Source organism: Hippocampus zosterae, chromosome 2, assembly GCF_025434085.1.
Source record: "Hippocampus zosterae strain Florida chromosome 2, ASM2543408v3, whole genome shotgun sequence".
Taxonomy (NCBI): Eukaryota; Metazoa; Chordata; class Actinopteri; order Syngnathiformes; family Syngnathidae; genus Hippocampus; species Hippocampus zosterae.
Window position 1 is genome coordinate 36390959 of NC_067452.1, and position 20478 is coordinate 36411436.

General features: G+C 43.8%; 1 protein-coding gene across 1 annotated transcript in view; it reads left to right on the top strand.

Moving 5' to 3' along the window:
• Positions 1-5839: 5839 nt before the first annotated feature.
• The window catches only part of LOC127591012 (neural cell adhesion molecule L1-like protein), a 72831-nt gene continuing 58192 nt past the window's right edge, over positions 5840-20478 (top strand). The window contains exon 1 of the mRNA XM_052050784.1: positions 5840-5858. The gene's annotated coding sequence lies outside the window, so the exon portion shown is untranslated. The remainder of the gene's footprint in view (positions 5859-20478) is intronic.

Consider the following 20478-nt stretch of genomic DNA (forward strand, 5'->3'; position numbering starts at 1 on the left):
TTCATTCATTCATTCATTCATTCATTCATTCATCTTCCGAGCCGCTTGATCCTCACTAGGGTCGCGGGGGGTGCTGGAGCCTATCCCAGCTGTCTTCGGGCAGTAGGCGGGGGACACCCTGAATCGGTTGCCAGCCAATCGCAGGGCACACAGAAACGAACAAACATTCGCACTCACACTCACACCTAGGGACAATTTAGAGTGTTCAATCAGCCTGCCACGCATGTTTTTGGAATGTGGGAGGAAACCGGAGCACCCGGAGAAAACCCACGCAGGCCCGGGGAGAACATGCAAACTCCACACAGGGAGGCCGGAGCTGGAATCGAACCCGGTACCTCTGCACTGTGAAGCTGACGTGCTAACCACTGGACTACCGGGCCGCGTCTTCAAACATTTCACGATTATTTTCATTCTGCACCAAAGGAAGAAGCCTGATCTGATCCAAAATATTTCAAGAGGCAAAGAAATTCAAATATGATTGGTTGCTTCATGTTCCTTATCACCCCCGCCCCATGCAACTTGAAGATGATAGTTTCCATGATTATTATGGTACCTTAAATGAAACAAAACATGTTTCTAGAGAACATCGGCGGTCACCGCTTTCAACCCATTTTATTTGAAGCTCTCAGGGACTGAGGCTTGGAGCAGTTGAAGTGTCACCTGTGATGGTTTTGTAGGTTTTGTATCCAACACCCAGTATTTGGTGAAATTTCTCCACCCTACTGCAAAAGTATAGATTTACTGTAATTATCCCCCCTCCCGCCCCCAAAAAAGAAATACAACAGGTATGCATGCCCAAGCTTCAACGGCACATTAAAAGGCAGCATTTTTAAAATTACGAGAGCCTTGAGCAACATGAACACCGCTCCTGACACTTCCCAAATGCGCGCGTTTATTAAAGTCATTTACCATTTCAATTCTTCCCCCAAAGCACCAATAATCTAACGAGCTGCATGTAATGCTGTTAAATGATCATGATGTAACTCCTCAGCCCTTCCGCTCAAATCCGGCATCCTCTTGAGTCAAATTAATGATCGGGAGCTGCAGGCTTTGACCGCACTATTCAGTCAGCATGTGTTCCCAGTCAGTCTCCATTTAGCATCCATCACATAGCTGTTAACTTCTCATCAATTTGCACAGCGCGGTGCAGGTTTTTGCATGAGGCACTTGATGGTCCTAGTGTTGTCTACATGCCGCAATCATTCCATAAAACCTTGTGCCGCAGAACCACTGTGATGTCTCTCCTTAGATATAATACAGATGCTCTCAAGGGCTTTTTTTTTTTTTTAGATGGAATGTCCAACCCCAGAAAATGAAACATTCTCTTCTAACACATTTAATTCATTCTGGCGCAGAGGATGATTTTACTCCAAAAAGAAAATGAAAGAGCATCTGAGTCGACTTACACATAATAAAGGTAATGCAACGAGGAAGGGATGCTTGGAATCAGATGTGGTTGACGGACTTTGCCAAATGAGCAGCCTAACTTTGTGAAAAGAGGCAAAGGGGGGGAAAAAAAATTGCAAAGATGAATTTTTGTGCGATGTTGAATACACGGAAGCCGGATGTCTCCATGAGCTTGCCCCCTTGAATGCTTTCAGAGTATTCCAGGAAGCACATTTGGTTCGCATTCAAGCCAGTCGACACTTCCTGTTTTAATGGTGGGGCAAGAGTTTGCACTGTAATTGATCATTTGACGGCAATCAAAATAAACGTCTTTCTTAAATGCATAAGACGAACCATGTCAAGGATCTGACTCACTCATTCAAACTTTGCCAAGTTCATTTTCTTGCATCCGGCTGCCTGTCACTATCCCATCGCAACTCCTCTCACTTCAACCCCAGACTTAGAATAGCACAGTCAGACGTTCACGTCTCCTTTGATAAGCGACTCCGAAGCATTTAATTCCTCCTCCACACATCATCACGTTGAAAAGAAGCACCGAGGACATCCACTTAAAAAAAAAACAACCTGACATACATTTTGAACTTTTCGTCGGAGTCAAAAGTAGTCTGTTATCATCCCCAGAATGTAAATCAACAAAGCTGTTGCTTTTTATTCCCTTGAAACCGCAAAACTGTCAATGTGAGTGTTGAGTCTCTCGACCTTTTTGCTGATCCTCTGGTGTGCTGGGGGCCTTTTTGAGATGTCACTAGGGGGCATTGTTAAACCACAGGAGCCTCGTCTCACGCCAGTAAACTGGGATATTGAGGGTATTACCAATCACCAGGTGTTTTTTTTTTTCTCTTCCCCCTCCACCAAATGACTCAATGAAATATATCTTTCATATTTCTAACTTTCTTCACATCACTGTTGGCAAACGGCCAAAAGGTCAATGCAAACAATTGGCCCATCAATGCGTTGCTTTTGCTGCTTGAATGTGAAGCTGTCAATTTAGGGGATGTAGGGGGGGAGGGCGGGGTGGGATTATTCTGTCATCCAGTAAAGAATTACCTCTGACATCACTAAAACATGCTGGGGAATGGACACATGTCAATTATGAGGAGTAAATTGTTTTGAGCCGCAGCCAAACACGGTGAGATTTACAGGTCAGCGGAGCACAACCTTTCTAATGAGTGACAATTTGTGGAGGGCCAGCACTATCCTCCAAAGGGAGGGGGCGGGGGGGAAGGTCAAGGTTCAAGCCGTAGTGTTCAAGGCAGGTTCAAGTGGAAATATAAACGTGAAATTCTTTTCGGCAGCCTTGAAATGAAGGATGATGCTTGTGGGAATAACTTGACATCAGGGTGCTTTTTAGGGTGAGTTAGGGTTAAGCCTGGAGTTCAAATCTACCACTGTGATTGGGTCATGCTACAAAAATATTTCTAAAGCGAAGCGTGGCTGTAAAAAAAAAAAAAAAAAAAAAGCCGATTCTATAATCTTGTCTTTATCTGAGTCATAGGTGAAGCTGGAGCATATGAGCCCGACTTTGAGTGACAGCTGGGGTCCACCTCAGACTGGTTGCCATCCCAACAACCATTTACTCTCCCATTCGTGCCTATGGGCAATTTAGAGGCTGCAATTAACATAACATACACATTTTGGAATGTAGAATGTAGGACAAGTGAATACGCAAAGTCCACACAGGAGAGCCTGAGCCAAGATTTAAACCCTGAACCTTCTGAAGCCGATACTACTCCACATGCTACCCCATCAAAACATTACTGTACGACATAAATATTCTTGATCCTGAAAAGTTTAGAGATGCCATGTCATACCTTTTGAAATGACCTGTGATTAAAAATAACAAGGGCGGCCCGGTAGGCCAGTGGGTAGCACGTCGGCTTCACAGTGCAGAGGTACCGGGTTCGATTCCAGCTCCAGCCTCCCTGTGTGGAGTTTACATGTTCTCCCCGGGCCTGCGTGGGTTTTCTCCGGGTATTCCGGTTTCCTCCCACATTCCAAAAACATGCGTGGCAGGCTGATTGAACACTCTGAATTGTCCTTAGGTGTGAGTGTGAGTGCGAATGGTTGTTTGTTTCTGTGTGCCCTGCGATTGGCTGGCAACCGATTCAGGGTGTCCCCCGCCACCACACTCAAAGTCATCTGGGATTGGCTCATTTGTTGTCCCGGTTAGAGATAGCAAATGAAGTCTGCTGCTGTCTTTTTGTTCATCTCTGAGAACCACTTAATCGCTCTCAGCTTGCACTTCGCATTCCTGCATGTGAACGAGCACTGCAGATTCCTGCAGAATGCTTCGTTTCAACACCGCACGTGCAGACAACAGCACACACACACACACACACACGCACACACACACACACACACACACACACACACACACACACACACACACACACACACACACCTTGGCCTTAGGAAGGCTTTTATCAATTCTTTACTCTAAAATACTGTATGCCTGAGACTTTTATCATGTATTGTTTAACCGATGGCGGCCCAGTAGTCCAGTGGTTAGCACGTCGGCCTCACAGTGCAGGGGTACCGGGTTCGATTCCAGCTCCGGCGTCCTTGTGTGGAGTTTGCATGTTCTCCACGGGCTTGTGGGGGTTTTCTCCGGGTGCTCTGGTTTCCTCCCACATTCCAAAAACATGCGTGGCAGGCTGATTGAACACTCTAAATTGTCCCAAGATGTGAGTGTGAGTATGAGTGTGAATGGTTGTTTGTTTCTGTGTGCCCTTGGCTGGCAGCCGATTCAGGGTGTCCCCCGCCTACTGCCCGAAGACAGCTGGGATAGGCTCCAGCACCCCCCGCGACCCTAGTGAGGATCAAGCGGCTTGGAAGATGAATGAATGAATGAATGAATGAACGTTTAACCGATCTTCATTTGTAAATGCTGCGATCAATTGGCAACCAGTTCAAGGTGTCCCCCGCCTACGCCCGAAGAAAGCTGGAAAGGCTCCAGCACACTCGCGACCCTCGTGCATATGAGCTAATTAAAAAATAGATGGATGGATGCATTTGTCAATGTGTAAAACATATTTTACAGTATTTCTTGGAACTCATACATATGTAGTCCTATGACTGACAAAATGTAGATTTGCTTCATTGGGTAGTCACGGTTTGCCAAATCCTTAGTCATTGTCATAATGACGCACGATTCACATCTGAATATAGAAACATCCATCCATTTTCTAATCTGTTTATCCTCACAAGGCGGCGGATGCTGGAGCTTATCCCGGATGTCTCCGGGCAGTAGGCGGGGGTCAGCCTGAACTGGTTGCCAGCCAATCGCAGGGCACACAGAGACGCATGACCATCCACACTTACAATCGCACCTCGGGACAATTTAGAGTGTTCAATCAGACTGCCATGCCTGTTTTTGAAATGTGGGAGGAAACCTGAGTACCCAGAGAAAACCCACTCGGGCACGGGGAGAACATGCAAATTCCACACAGGACGGCCGGACCCGGAATCGAACCCTGAACCTCTGCACTGTGAGGGAGACGTGCTCACCAGTTGCCAACACTGTGCCGCCAATATAGAAACATAATAGGCAAAAATATTTTCAAATTTTAATAAAACAACATACATTGCAGTCAATTTCAGTCAAGTTAAATTTTCTGTTGTAATTGATAGAAGTTATTGTTTTTTTTTTTCCCTTTCCCTACGAAGTGTTTTCCTTTCTGAACTCTGACTGTAAATTTCCCCATTGCAGGACAAATAAAGGATATCTTATGTTATCTGATCTTATTGTCATTGACATTTGTCACAAATTCAAGGCAATGTAATGCATTTAAAGTTTCTCCTTCAAATATGTGTGCTCGGGGAGTTATGGAGTAATTGTGGAATGTTATCATGGCATGATGAAAATTCTTTTAGCTACACTCCTTGAAAGTGCAATAAGTGAAGCAATGTGTTATACTTTCAGGAGTCATCAACATTCTTCTGCAAGTGCATGCAAATAACATAAAAAGCAGAACAAAAATGACAGAGTCTAAGCCCGCTTACCCCGAAAAGACAATTACATGCACGGATTAACCGTCCTCATCAATCAACCGGATGTGTAAGGAAGTAGAAGACAACACTCCAGGTTGCCCTATGAATGAGGCCAGACACTGACACTGTGCACGCGCAAACATGCGGAGTGAAATATTTCCCTTAAGCCTTCGGGTGCATGCCTCTCATAGTATGTAAATGTCGTCACACGCACACACAACACACGCAGTCCTCTGGCGTGCGTGTCCTTTGACCTCTTTCGCATCCAAAATAGAGGGACGGCTTCGTTGAGACTTCAGGTTTCGTTGCAGTGGGTGACCGACTCACTCAAAGAAATCGGTGGCTGCCCGTGGAAAGGAAAATTGGACAAAAAAAACATAATCCTGCCAGGAATGTGATGATAGGACAGCTGAAACGGACCGTGGCTCATATTATGGACACCCCTGAGGAAATCTAAGGCGGTAAGAAATTGTCATCACTGCTGCGCTGAAACATTTTCTTTGCTTGTGGCGGATGAAGACTTTCATTCGTTGCATTTTGCTGTTGCGTAACGTAGAGAAAACCCGGAGTCATTCATAAATACGGTTTTATGCCGGCTGCTTCGTAGACACAACATGCCACAAAAACAAAACAAAAACAAAAGGCATCTTCTTCTGTGGGTTCTCCCAGAGAAATGTAACGAGAACAATAGAACAGGTGTGATGTCTTTTCATTACAACATGACCGATACAATTAATTGAATCCCTTATTGGCCGGAATATCAAACGGCCCTGATTATAGGACGACCCCCTCTTTTAAAAAAAAAAAAAGATTTTTGAAAACCAAAGTAATTTTTATACAGAAAATAATTACAGTACATCTGAAACAAATGATTCTAACAATATATTTTGTTATTTTACCTCATTCAAATATAAAGTGCAATCACATTCGTACATGAATGGCTTCTGGTTTTTGAAATGTGAATTACAGTACATCATAACTTCTCCTCAGCTGCGGTTAACCTGGCCGATCTTCGCCCCACTTTTCTCCAGATTGTCGCTGTTTCTCCATTTTCTCTTATCTCTTCTATTGTTTTCTTCTCTTTTCTTTCTTACCGCTATTTTTTATTTTTCTTCTTCGTGCTACCGCCATTTTTATTTTTATTCTTCGTGGCAGGGGTTCACTTTGGCCTGGGGAGTCAAGTTCAACATTCGCGTCATTGATATCTGGCCCCATCTAGTGTCGCGAATGGGTATAATGTCTAGACCCCGAATATAAGACGACCCCCTTTTTCAGTCTAATTTCAATGCAAAAAAAACACCGTCTTATAATTGGGGCAATACGGTAAATTAAATCGCCAGATATACCACGATATAAAGAATCCATACAGTTCAAGTACAGGTAATACGAAACACAACTTTTTGCTAACAGAAGCGCATTATTTGTGCTGGCAAAGATTCCTTCTTCCGCTGTATCCAATGAGCCTTTCCTGCTTTTTTCTACTTTTTCTACTACAAGTGTGTAAAGATGATTTCATACTGAGTGAAAATAATATCATGATCTGAAATGACATAATTTCTTCTATTCTTTTACTCCTGCTGTACAAAATTCATAATGATAATCATAACCAGCAGGATTTAAAAACAGGTATAATTCTCTCTCATTATATTTACCCACTGACGGAATAATGTAACCACAGAGCCCCTTTTATTCCCCAAGGGGAATATAGCTTCTTCTTGTTCACATGAGATAATGATTTTGTGTGAACAAGATGTGCACGCACTGAGATATTTGATCAAATTAAGATGGAAAATTATTTTGAAATCATGAGAGTAAGTTATTTTGTGTATAATTTCTAGTCTACTTTATATCCCCTTTTGGGGCTTGAGGGGCTACACAATGAGCAACTCTTGGATAAACCCAGAAGTAATTAAATTTTTATCCTTCAGTGCACCGTCCGTTGTGGCACTAGTAATGGAGGTTTAGTTATTTGGGTGTGCGTTATTTAAAAATGATGATTTCCAGTCCTTTTAGATCCATTGCTCAGGTTTGGAGTTTCTGTTTCTTCCATATCAGTTTAACCAAACTCTGACTACAAGATCAGAGGATGTAGTGTCGCTTTTTCAGGCTTCTTCAGTTTTACCCTTGACCCTACTTTGATTGGGCAAGTTTGGGATGTTTGGTCAACAAGTTCCATTCATTCATTCATTCATTCATCTTCCGTACCGCTTGATCCTCACTAGGGTCGCGGGGGGTGCTGGAGCCCATCCCAGCCGTCTCCGGGCAGTAGGCGGGGGACACCCTGAATCGGTTGCCAGCCAATCGCAGGGCACACATAGACGAACAACCATCCACGCTCACACTCACACCTAAGGACAATGTAGAGTGTTCAATCAGCCTGCCATGCATATTTTTGGAATGTGGGAGGAAACCGGAGCACCCGGAGAAAACCCATGCAGGCCCGTGGAGAACATGCAAACACCACACAGGGAGGCCGGAGCTGGAATCGAACCCGGTACCTCTGCACTGTGAAGCCGACGTGCTAACCACTGGACTACCGGGCCGCCCAACAAGTTACAATGGATATAAAAAATATGAGTGTCCCCATTCAAATGCCAGGGTTTTGTGTTGTCAAACAAAAATATGAGAACAGGAAAAATCATTTTTACCACCATTAATGAGCCCAGTAACCTGTACAACGAAATTGAACAACAACAAAATTTGAGAAACATTTTAATGGGCAAATAAAAATACCCCCTCAAATAAATCAGATATTAGTAGTAGCAGACTGCGGCACACTTTTGGCAGCTTTTTCAGCTGTGCTTACAGACAATCCCCCAGTACGACGGGTATATCCAGCATGTGTTGCTACATGTCAGGCATGCTGTCTCCACCTATTTATAAAAAGAGGAGCAGGAGATAATTGCTCCTGTAATTGCTTAATCATTCGTTCCGAGGGTCTGCCTGTACGCGCTCTTTACTGCACGGGTTTAAAAAAACAAAAGACAAAGAGAAATGGATGCCGTCTGTCGTACATACTACGTGGTGTCTCGATGTGCAACACTGGATGTCGTTTTTTTTTTTTTTCTTGGCTGTGAATGGGTTTGTACAGTGACAAAATGAAGTATAATTTTTTTTCCGCATCTGAGCTTTGTTATCCACACAAGTGCCAAAAGAGCCTCTCCAGGCAGGGGATGACATTCTCAGCCTTTTAATCAGTGATGAGCTGGGAAGCTCCATGGCTGCCAATTCCATATAGTAAACAACATTATTCAAGCTGCCGCTGCATGAACAAATAGGAAACACAATAATAGCAAATGGTTGCCTTCAGCTGTTTTGATCACATCTACAGTGGATAGAAGAAGTCTCCACGGCTGCCAGGTTTGAGATAAAGAAAAATACATTCTTCTCTTTATAATTTACAGCGCAAGCAGTGTTACGCTGAGAAGCTTACACAGCATGAGCGGGATGTTTAGTGTATGTGAAAAGAGTCTCCCAACTTCTTTATCAAGAATGTCTGGGCTCTGGGATCGGGTGGCAGCTACCTTTGCAACATGAACATGTGTTGCAGTCCAATTAAACCAAAAGTCAGCTTTTTGGGACACGATTCCAAAGGAAATAATTCGGTAGACACACAGGCTAGCTCATCACTAAACGAACGCCTGTCATCCAGTGAAGCCAAGTGGTGGCAGCAAGATGCCTTGGGGCTGTTTTTCTTCCATAGGAACTTGGCTCTTAGTCAAGGAGGAGGAAATTATGAGCAATTGCAAAGACCAGTCAGGGTAAGCATAAAACTTCAGTTAGGAAAAGCCTTCTCCAACTGCTGAAATGTTTTTGATGGGGGTTATTCTGAGCCACTTCAAATGGTAGCAGGTGTGCGCTGACTCCCATTTACCACATGGTTGAATGTGATTGGTTAATTCTGAACGTAACTACAATCAAGCCCGTTTGTAAGACTATGTGCTCACTTGTGCAACTACCGTATTTTCCACACTATAAGGCACACCGAATAGCATAATTTTCTCAAAAGCCAACAGTGTCCCTTATAATCCGATGCGCCTTATATATGGATCAATATTCAGATTTTTTGGTCATAGTATTTAAAATGTTCTGAAAAGCGCTTTTTTGCAGCTGGACAGTTTGTGAAAGCTCGACATCAACAAAGGTTTATTGCATTGTATTCCATCGAGTGGATGCATAACGCAACCGCAGCCACTATTGTAGTTTCTATTCTGTGCAACGTATAATGCGGTACGCCCTACAAACGAAAACTGTTTTCAATAAGCCATTCATCGAAGGTGCGTGCGCCTTATCCTCCGAAGCGCCGTATGGTGTGGAAAATACGGTACATTATCTCAGTTGTTTATTTTTCCTTCCCCATTTGCAAATATTTACTTTTCGGTTATAGGTCACATTATTGGTTGAAAAAGAAGAATAGCATTTTTTTAGGATAGGATAGAATAGGATTTTTTTTAGAGCTGCTGTAACGTTTTTTTTCTGTCACTAAGTGGATTTCAGATGATTACATGTTTGTCCTTTGAAGGGATTTATTTGACGATGGTATTTGCCTTTGTATCATAATATGCATAAAGTTTCTGAACTGGATTAAGATGCTAAATTGCTTCAAAGCTCCCTCATAAGCACTGGAAGGACGCAAAGAATTTCAATAAGCGTCAATCGTTTTGAAACTGTGGGAGAGAAGGCTGCTCTTTTTAAAAAGTGTGTGACTAATGCTCCAACTCCTCCCTTTGGAAGAAGGGAAAAAAAACACGTTGATTGAGTTTGCATTACTGGAGGGTCGCAGTAATCACATTTTACATCTCAATGATTTTGCTAAAATCATTTGTGTGAATTAGCAGTTTGAACTGTTGGAGCAGTTAATCTGAGAATTCTGCATTTATGAATATTTTGAGTGCTTCATCTCAGGAATGCAAGAGAGTAGCTGTCAGAAACCCTGCCGGAGTTCATGTTTGTGTGGTAAAATTATTGTTTTTTTTTTCACGCTGCCACTGTACACGAATCTCTTTGAATGAGCTCTTATAAGTAGAAACTTTTCAATTTAAATCAGGTGTTTTCAAATGGTTCTCTTGGAGGACCGTTATGATTGTTATGTTTAACCACCTCCACATATTATCTACACAGCAAACAACAAATAGATGGATAACTAATTTTGACATCAGAAATCAATCAATTCAAAATTTTGGTTCAGACTTCAGCAAGCATCATAGAAATTGACATGCTTGAATAGCTTTCGCGTGCCACATAAAATGATGTGGCAGGCCAGATCTGGCCCCCGGGCCTTGACTTTGACACCTGTGGTCTACAGCAATAAAAGCCACCCAAGAACCCCAACTGACTCATTTAATGATGTCAAATGAGTGAAAGAGTTTGTGTCTGTCTTTCGGTATTGCGCCTTTGTTGGGGCAATTTATTGGCCTCTCTGAGGACAGACACTGCACAGTTGGAATGCTTGTGAAATATTTTCAGACGTCAGTGACAGAGTTCACCACAGTTAATGCAGCGGTTTAAAAAAGAGGGGTCACTGTTGCGAGACGATTGGGTCATCACTGTCTGTCGTGCAGACTGAAGAAAAAGATGTCTCCATCGAACTCAAACTGTCCTCCCGCTAAGGGATGGGGATTTCGTTTACCAATGCTCAGTAAGTGTCTTGAGCGTTGTTCTTGTTGCCACAGCGTCTGGCTTTGTGCCCCTCGGCCCTGCCGATTCCTGCCGACGGAGGGGCAAAGGTGGTGGCTGGTGGAGTCGACAACTGTTTGGTGAAGTCAATGACTCGCATGGGGGGGGGGGGGGGCACAAATACCTTTTGCACCCGGTTTGAATTTGAGCAACTGAAGCGAGGGCTGTCACGTGTCTATTTAGGGAGGTGGGGTGGTCATAATAAAAACCAAAAAAACAAAAACATTACATCAAAGTGGCGATGGGTGCCTTGAATGTGCTGCCTGCTTTGTATCCATCTCCCACCTTGTACGTTCCCTCTCAAAGTGACATGATGTGTGGGTGTAACGAGATACAGTGATGTGACAGCCAATACACTGGCTGACATATTACCCGCAGACACTGATTCTGTTTTAAAACACTTGCGCACTGACAGACATAAGGTTTGTCCAAGACAGCGGTGTTTCCACAGCGCTCCGTTCTAATAAGTGTTGAGCAGTTCGGCATTATGACAGCAGTGGAGTCCTCGCAGCTTTGTTTTTTGACACCTTAAGTGAGATTTTTACAATGTCCCGACAGAAAAAAAAAATGCCATGTGTGTTCCAACTAACTGATCTTCAAAGTGTGCGGTGCAGTCATCAGATGATCTCACACAAAATGATCAACACTGGCTATTGTTAGATCATCCATCCATCCAGTTTCCGATCTGCTTTATCCTCACAAGTGTCGCAGGGGTTGTTGGAGCCTATCCCAGTTGTCTTCGGGCAGTAGGCGGGGGACACCCTGAACCGGTTGCCAGCCAATTGCAGGGCACACAGAGACGACAATTTGAAGAGTTCAATCAGCCTGCCATGCATGTTTTTTGGAATGTGGGAGGAAATCGGAGTACCCGGAGAAAACCCACACAGGCACGGGCAGAACTTGCAAACTCCACACAGGAAGGTCGGAGCTGGAATCGAACCCATGACCTCTGTGCTGCGAGGTCAACGTGTTAACCACTGGGTTATTCCATCCACCCATCCATCCATCCATCATCTACCGCTTATCCGGGGCCGGGTCGCGGGGGCAACAGCTTTAGCAGGGAAGCCCAGACTTCCCTCTCCCTAGCTACTTCTTCCAGCTCTCCCCGGGGGATCCCGAGTCGTTCCCAGGCAAGCTGGGTGACATAGTCTCTCCAGTGTGTCCTGGGTCTTCCTCGGGGTCTCCTCCCGGTGGGACATGACCGGAACACCTCACCAGGGAGGCGCTCAGGAGGCATCCGAATCAGATGCCCAAGCCACCTCATCTGGCTTCTCTCGATGTGGAGGAGAAGCCGCTCGACTCTGAGCCCCTCCCGGATGACTGAGCTTCTCACCTTATCTCTAAGGGAGAGCCCGGACACCCTGCGGAGAAAACTCATTTCGGCCGCTTGTATCCGGGATCTTGTTCTTTCGGTCACGACCCATAGCTCGTGACCATAGATGAGGGCTGGGACGTAGATCGACCGGTAAATTGAGAGCTTCGCCCTTTGGCTCAGCTCCTTCTTCACCACGACAGACCGATACAACGTCCGCATCACAGCAGACGCTGCACCGATCCGCCTGTCGATCTCTCGCTCCCTCCTGCCCTCACTCGTGAACAAGACCCCAAGATACTTAAACTCCTCCACTTGGGGTAAGATCTCCTCCCCGACCCGGAGGGGGCACTCCACCCTTTTCCGATTGAGGACCATGGTTTCAGAAGCTAGCTCTTGGGACATGGGTTATTCTTCTTTTAAAATAAACAGATGTCATGATACCAAGTTTGATTTGTGTGAGGAAGCAAGCAAGAAAAATTTGCAGGAGCAGAAGGACACATAATAAGATTAAATATTAGATTGTACGTTAAGTGTGTTGCATTTACAAAATCTTTAATGGAAACATTAGATGGAGCACGGCGTGCTGGCACTTGAGATGGCTTCACACGCATTCATCTGGACAATTCCTTTTGAACAGTAGCCTCACTGTCATGACTTTTTTTTGGTTTTTTTTTTTTTTCGTACCAACGCTCACTTTGAGACGTAAATGCAGAACACAGTGACAGCAAGTCTGAGACAAGGAAGTAAACATCCACTCTGTATACGGGCACCTCCCGCGGACTCCTCTGCGGATCACTGCACTGTTTTGTTTTGCTCCTGGAACCTGTGGAAGAAGGAGCACCGCAGGTGGCCTTTTGAGAAAATCAGGCCATGTCAGTGGAAAAGAACTCGTCTGACGGCGCCATTTAGGCCTCATCATAAGACAGCTTTTCATTGCTGATAAGAGAAAAGAATTTGGCGGTGACATTCTGGCTGCTGTGTGGAAACTCATTCCGTCTGTTAATGCTTGGATGGTCCACCACAAGTAACCAGCAGAGCTCATTACGATTAAACCTGCATCCAAACATGTCTTGGCACGTAGACTTAGACTTTGTTTTCTCTGCAGCGTTGAACATTTTGAAGTATAAATTGCTCACGAAATTACGAGAAGTTGTACACAGGAAGCGCACCGAATGAAAGCAGAGAAAAAAAACAAGGTGTGTTATGTTTAACTATCCGGGGAGAAAACAGCTACTGTTCATTGGGACAAATATTCTTTGGAGAAAGCTCAAATATCAAAGATGAACGTTTTTGTAAACGCCTGAATTATCATTTCCCTGTCTGCGAAAAAAGAAGCCGGCACATGTGTGGTCTGAAATAAAACACAGAAGCCATTTCCGTGACATTGGGCATTACAGATGTCCGCCAACTTCTAATTTTGTGAATGGGATCTCCAGAAGAGGGCGGCCCGGTAGTCCAGTGGTTAGCACGTCGGCTTCACAGTGCAGAGGCACCGGGTTCGATTCCAGCTCCGGCCTCCCTGTGTGGAGTTTGCATGTTTTCCCCGGGCCTGCGTGGGTTCTCTCCGGGTGCTCCGGTTTCCTCCCACATTCCAAAAACATGCGTGGCAGGCTGATTGAACACTCTAAGTTGTCCCGAGGTGTGAGTGTGAGTGCGAATGGTTGTTCGTTTCTGTGTGCCCTGCGATTGGCTGGCAACCGATTCAGGGTGTCCCCCGCCTACTGCCCGAAGACAGCTGGGATAGGCTCCAGCACCCCCAGCGACCCTAGTGAGGATCAAGCGGCTCGGAAGATGAATGAATGAATGAATGATCTCCAGAAGAATGTTGCCGTGGTAGCAGTTTCATCAGAACATTCGAATGGGTAAAGCACTTTAAATATTTCAAAATATTAGTCACGAGCGTGGGCGGGATGTCTGTTGGCATGATTGACACTCCTCTGTGTTGCATTTGCAATAAGTCATCTCGCTGCCTTCTGTGTTCTTTCAGGAACACATACCGCACTTTAAAGCCACTCTTCTAAAGAAGGTGGAGAAAATCTGAAGACTGAGTCACAAGTTGACTGTCAAATAGTCCTGCCACAATGAGCGTCCCAAATTGCAGCGTGACGGCCAGCTCTGACCTAACGTACAGAATGTTGGTTCGACAAACTCCGTCAAAAGACATTTTTTTTTTTTTACCCAAGAAATTTCAATGTTTTTTTTTCTCTCCATTTATAGCTTGCAGTGACTGTCCGTTCTTTCCTGCTGCTGGAATTTGATTCATGTGCTAATGAAATGGATTCCCATGGATTTCCTTCTCCTGTGCAATGAATATTTTCCACAGAAACTCGCCAGCCACCCCCCCCCCACACACACACCCTCCATCTCTCCTGCCTTCTGTGTTGATGACTCCTATGCCGCAGCTTTCTTTTTGTTGCTCAAGATGTCAACAATGGTCCGCTTAACTACACACATTTTTTTATTCCAGCGATGGTATGCTTTGATACCTCTGTAGCAGGCGTGGATAAATATCCAAGGCCATTTAAGATGTTGGGAAGAATCATACATCGTTTTGCTGGTTTGAGATTGCTTCTCAAAACGAATGGACGCTGAAAAAAAAAGAAGCACATTTAACAGCAGGAGTTTCTGAAGATTCATGATGAAGAAATCTGTTGTGGCACAATGACAGCAGCCATCGTGAATATGAAATTAAGATGTGTTTTCATCTATTGTTTCTTACTACAGCTCAATTCCGTTTTTTTTTTAATGGGTCTGTTGTTGGTTTTATGTATGTCAATTCCTGTGTCTTTCTGCCGTTTGTCTTCTATGCTCGTGAGACAAAGTCAATACTCCACCTCGAAGGACAGTAGAAAAAAATCTCTTCTCGATCCTTTTCTTCTCGTTTATCCTCACAAGGGTGGCGGGTGTGTTGGAGCCCGTCCACATTTTATTTTAAATTTAAACTGTGCGTAGAAACACAATTTTATTCTCGATAATCCTTTGTGAGATTTTAAATAAATGTCTCCCCATAAATGTTGGTCTCTGAGACAAAGTGACGTCAGAAGCACAGTCGCGATTTTGCAAGATGAAACAACACACTTTAATGAACCGGGCTTATTAAAAAGTGATCAGTAAGAACAGCAACTGTGTCAGGCTTCGGCATCAAAGCGGGCAGAGTCATTTAGGTCGATTATCGGACCAACTCTGTTTAGCACGCAGACTGAAACAATCCCATTTTTCCTGGAGCTCCCCAAAAATGCAAACGAAACAAACCTTTAACACTTGCACAGGCGTACCTTTGTCAGCACTCCATGTTGGACAGGCTGTAATTCAGACTGAGCTACGCAAGGTGCAGCTTCTGTGGAAGCTGTCTCATCTGTAATTTAGACCTACCTGCTTCATGAGCACCACTGGACCGGGGCCAGAACATTAATTAACTGATTAGGCGCAAACCAGGTTAAAATAAGCTGAGCTCATCATCTTACTGAAACAGCTAATAAAGTGCCTCAGCAGGATTTACCGTCATAATGCCGTTTTTCTAATTCACCGTATTCTTCTAATGAATCACTTAATTTTATGTGGGAATCAGCCGATAAAAAAATAGACAAAAAAAACAAATGTGTGACTTAAATTGTACTGGCTAATGTAACAACTAATATTCTTTTTTTTTTTAATGCTGTTAAGTTTGCCACCCAACCTGCAGCAATATTGATATCTTACATTTGATGTCAGTGCAGTAGTCGTTTGTCATAAAAGCACCGCACTTGAACTAATTGGCCAGTGTGAGTGTGAGTGCGAATGAATGAATGAATATATATTCATTCATTCATTCATCTTCCGTACTGCTTGATCCTCACTAGGGTCGCGGGGGGTGCTGGAGCCCATCCCAGCCGTCTCCGGGCAGTAGGCGGGGGACACCCTGGATCAGTTGTCAGCCAATCGCAGGGCACACAGAGACGAACAACCATCCACGCTCACATTCACACCTAGGGAAAATTAATTTCCCCTAGGTGTGATATATATATATATATATTCAGGGCCGCCCTGAATATATATATATATATATATATATATATATATATATATATATATATATATATACACACATATATATATATACACACACACACACACACACACACACACACACACACACACACACACACACACACACACATATATGCACACACACCCACATGCATACGTATCACATCGGATTATAAGGTCCACGGTCAGCTTTTGGGAAGATTGAAATCGAATGCTTTTAGGTGCACCTTATAATGCGGAAAATACGGTAATTACTTTTGTTCAGCATCGCCACACTTGTCAGAGGTGATCACCGTAGGTAGTCTTGTAAATGGCTGAGCAGCTGTGCTGCTTCCCTTAAGTAACTTCATGATATTTATCAAACACTTTTCACAGAAAGGACTCACAAAGTGGTTCCACGTGGTTCAAATCAAAACAAGCAATTCTTAGCAAATTGCCTGCTTCAACGAATGTGGTTTTGACTGCTTTTTAAAAATAACGATAGAAGAGGCATTTTTTTTTAAACTCGGATTTAAGTGTACTCCACCTTTTGAGAGCCAAGGACTGCAAGCCTCTATCATCTTTCGTTTTTCATCCTGTCATCAGACCGCCGTGACCGAAAAGACAATAACCAGTCAGCATGTCTACCAAGCATGGAGGTAACCTGACATATGAGGGCACTTTGTGGCAAAATATTGTACAGAATCTGAAAATGAACAGACAAAAGACAAAACCACGTAGCTGCTCTGAAGTCATGAGAGACGATCAAATGAGGATTTATTGAGAATTTGAGTCATAACTATGTGAGGAGACAAAAGCATGACTGATCATTTGTAGTTCAGAATGGGAAAAATATATATATTTTTTGAAGTGGAGGAATGTGATGATAAAAAAAAGTGTTATTGACATGACCCTTCAGCCTCTCAAGATGTAGGACAACTGTTAATGATTTTACTTAATTATACATTTCGACAATATTTCTCTTGTTTAATTCCCATTGGCCGGTAGTCCAGTGGTTAGCACGTTGGCTTCACAGTGCAGAGGAACCGGGTTCGATTCCAGCTCCGGTCTCCCTGTGTGGAGTTTGCATGTTCTCCCCGGGCCTGCGTGGGTTTTCTCCGGGTACTCCGGTTTCCTCCCACATTCCAAAAACATGCGTGGCAGGCTGATTGAACACTCAAAATTGTCCCTCGTGGGAGTGTGAGCGTGGATGGTTGTTCGTCTCTGTGTGCCCTGTGATTGGCTGGCAACCGATTCAGGGTGTCCCCCGCCTACTGCCCGATGACAGCTGGGATAGGCTCTAGCACCCTCCGCGACCCTAGTGAGGATCAAGCGGTTCGGAAGATGAATGAATGAATAATTGCCATTGGCTGAGGAGTACTCGCATAGGGAATTGATATGCCACTTGTCATCATGCCAGTGTTACGTTTTAACATTTTATCTTCGATTTATGGCTTATGATTGTTTGACAGTCCAAGTGACAGTTAATATTTATATTACATAAGAAATCATGTTTAAATATTACTTAAAACAAAGCCTGTGCAATTATTCATCGATTTTATCATGGTGACAAGTTTCAACTTTGGTCAGATATTATTTCAAATAAAATTACGTTCCTTGGGAAAGTTGATCAAAGAAAAGTTTGACCGTTATCGCAGAAGGGATTGTCGTGCTCAGTTGCGAAAGAATTTTGGCATCAGGTCTCGTCAAAGCTGCAAGCGTGGGCGCCCTCCTGATGTGACTCATCGCCTTGTTTTCCCAAAGTGTTGCAACAGCCGTTTCATCACTTATCTCATAGTGGCATATATTGATTGTTTGTGTTTATTCCAGATTCTCATCATAGACATAATTAGATACGAACAGAAAACACCTTATGTTTTTCACTCTTAGGATGGAGGGATAAATACATCGATTTTTTTTTAATTATGCATCGGATTAGTCACTGAGACGGTTCAGTCAAGACAAACAAAAAAGGCAAACATATGCAACAGTGCATGAATTTCTCTTGATCCGTTTGTGTCGGTTGCACCTGGATGATTTCTGAAAAAAAAAAGTCTCATTGACAGGAAATTCTCACTGTTTGTGTATCTCAATTGACATTCACGTTTTCTACGTTTAAAATGCAGGGTGAGTGTTCACAGTGTGCGCTTGCGACAAGACCGGGCAGGTGAAGTGAACTTTCATTACATTCTGTAATCCGAGCCCTTTGGAGATGAATGTTAATCTGCAGGATCGACGAGCAGCTGCTCTTTCTAAACATCACAAAGTCACATTTATCACAAGTCGACACTGTAGTGACGAACAAGTAGTTGTGGTAGACTCTGTCGTCAGGTTGCGTCTTTAATGTACCGACGGATCGATCTTCTCTGGTTTTGTCTTTGCAGGCTCGGCTTTTGTTTGCGCCAAACTAAACGTAGCTTCACACATTGCCTTGGAGATTTTGTCGCACAATATCTGAATAGAATATTCAGAGCAATATCTACTCATCAGTCTTATTTTGAAATTACCAACAGTAGTAGACAAATGTAAATCGACACGACCGCCATTGAGCTTGTGGGAGCATAACTCAAATCTGTTACACTGGATTTTCAGAAGGATAATAAAAGGCAAACAAACAGGCTTTACCTATTCAAGTAACACCCACACCCACGCACACTCATGATTTCCATGAATTCCTGTATGACCTTCAGCTTGGTTGATGTTATTGTCGTCGTTCTTTAGGCCACAAATGACTTTGTACAGCAATTCCTCAGTTGTTTGCTTCCGAGAAGTGCTTTAATGGGAATCTGACATCTAACAGGGCAAAAAAAATAAAATAAAAAAAGTACCGGTAACTCTTTGTACCTATTGAATGCTGACCAGTTATTTTGCGGATAAGCAAAGCTGCCTGCACATGCACTAGACTGTACTTTGTGTAGCTGCTCAAAATGCTGATTGCGCTGACCTTCACCATCTCCCAACAAGATAAAATGAGAGCGCAAGACGCGGAGGGGGAGAAGGCTCCCTTGACAGATCTGTCAACGGTGTCTCTCTATGTTTTTTTTTCTTTTTTTAAATAAATCTCACCATTTTTTTTTTTAATAAATGATGTCTTGGTTTGCCTGGACAAGACAGTGCGCTACATTTTACCTCTGTTTCCTCAAGACTCATGTTAACAGCCACACAACCATCAGAATTCTCAAGAGTCGAGTCATATTTATATGCAGTATATCTCCATCACTCACAATAATGCTAATTAACTGATTTCTGCATATCATTACTGTTATCAATTTTTCATCAGTCAAGCAATGCTTGTTCCATCCATCAATGGGGGCCAGACAGCGAATAGCAAAAATCTGCATATAAGTGCTGCGCATTGAAATGGGGGAGGAAGGAAAATCTAAGAAAAAAAAATGCTGATAAATTGTGTTTCCTATGAAAAAAAATGCAGGGTGAAGTGGGGGGATAATGGGTGGGTGTGGTCTTCAAGAAAGTAGCAGGTGCCAAACTATGAGGCTCCACTGTAGACTGCTTCACAATTTTTCAAGCATATTAAAGTGGAAGTCAACCCAAAAATGTTAATTACAGGATTATGTTCTATACTCGTCTCCAAACATTCATTCATTCATTCATCTTCCGAGCCGCTTGATCCTCACTAGGGTCGCGGGGGGTGCTGGAGCCTATCCCAGCCGTCTCCGGGCAGTAGGCGGGGGACACCCTGAATCGGTTGCCAGCCAATCGCAGGGCACACAGAAACGAACAACCATTCGCACCCACACTCACACTTAGGGACAATTTAGAGTGTTCAATCAGCCTGCCACGCATGTTTTTGGAATGTGGGAGGAAACCGGAGCACCCGGAGAAAACCCACGCAGGCCCGGGGAGAACATGCAAACTCCACACAGGGAGGCCGGAGCTGGAATCGAACCCGGAACCTCTGCACTGTGAAGCCGACGTGCTAACCACTGGACTACCGGGCCGCCCGTCTCCAAACAGCATTGCGATTAATATTGCTTTTGTGGAATATGAGTCAAGCCAACAAAATCCACCTGTTTCTAGCCATCTCACGGGGTGGCCATTTTGCCACTTGCTGTCGCCTGAAAATG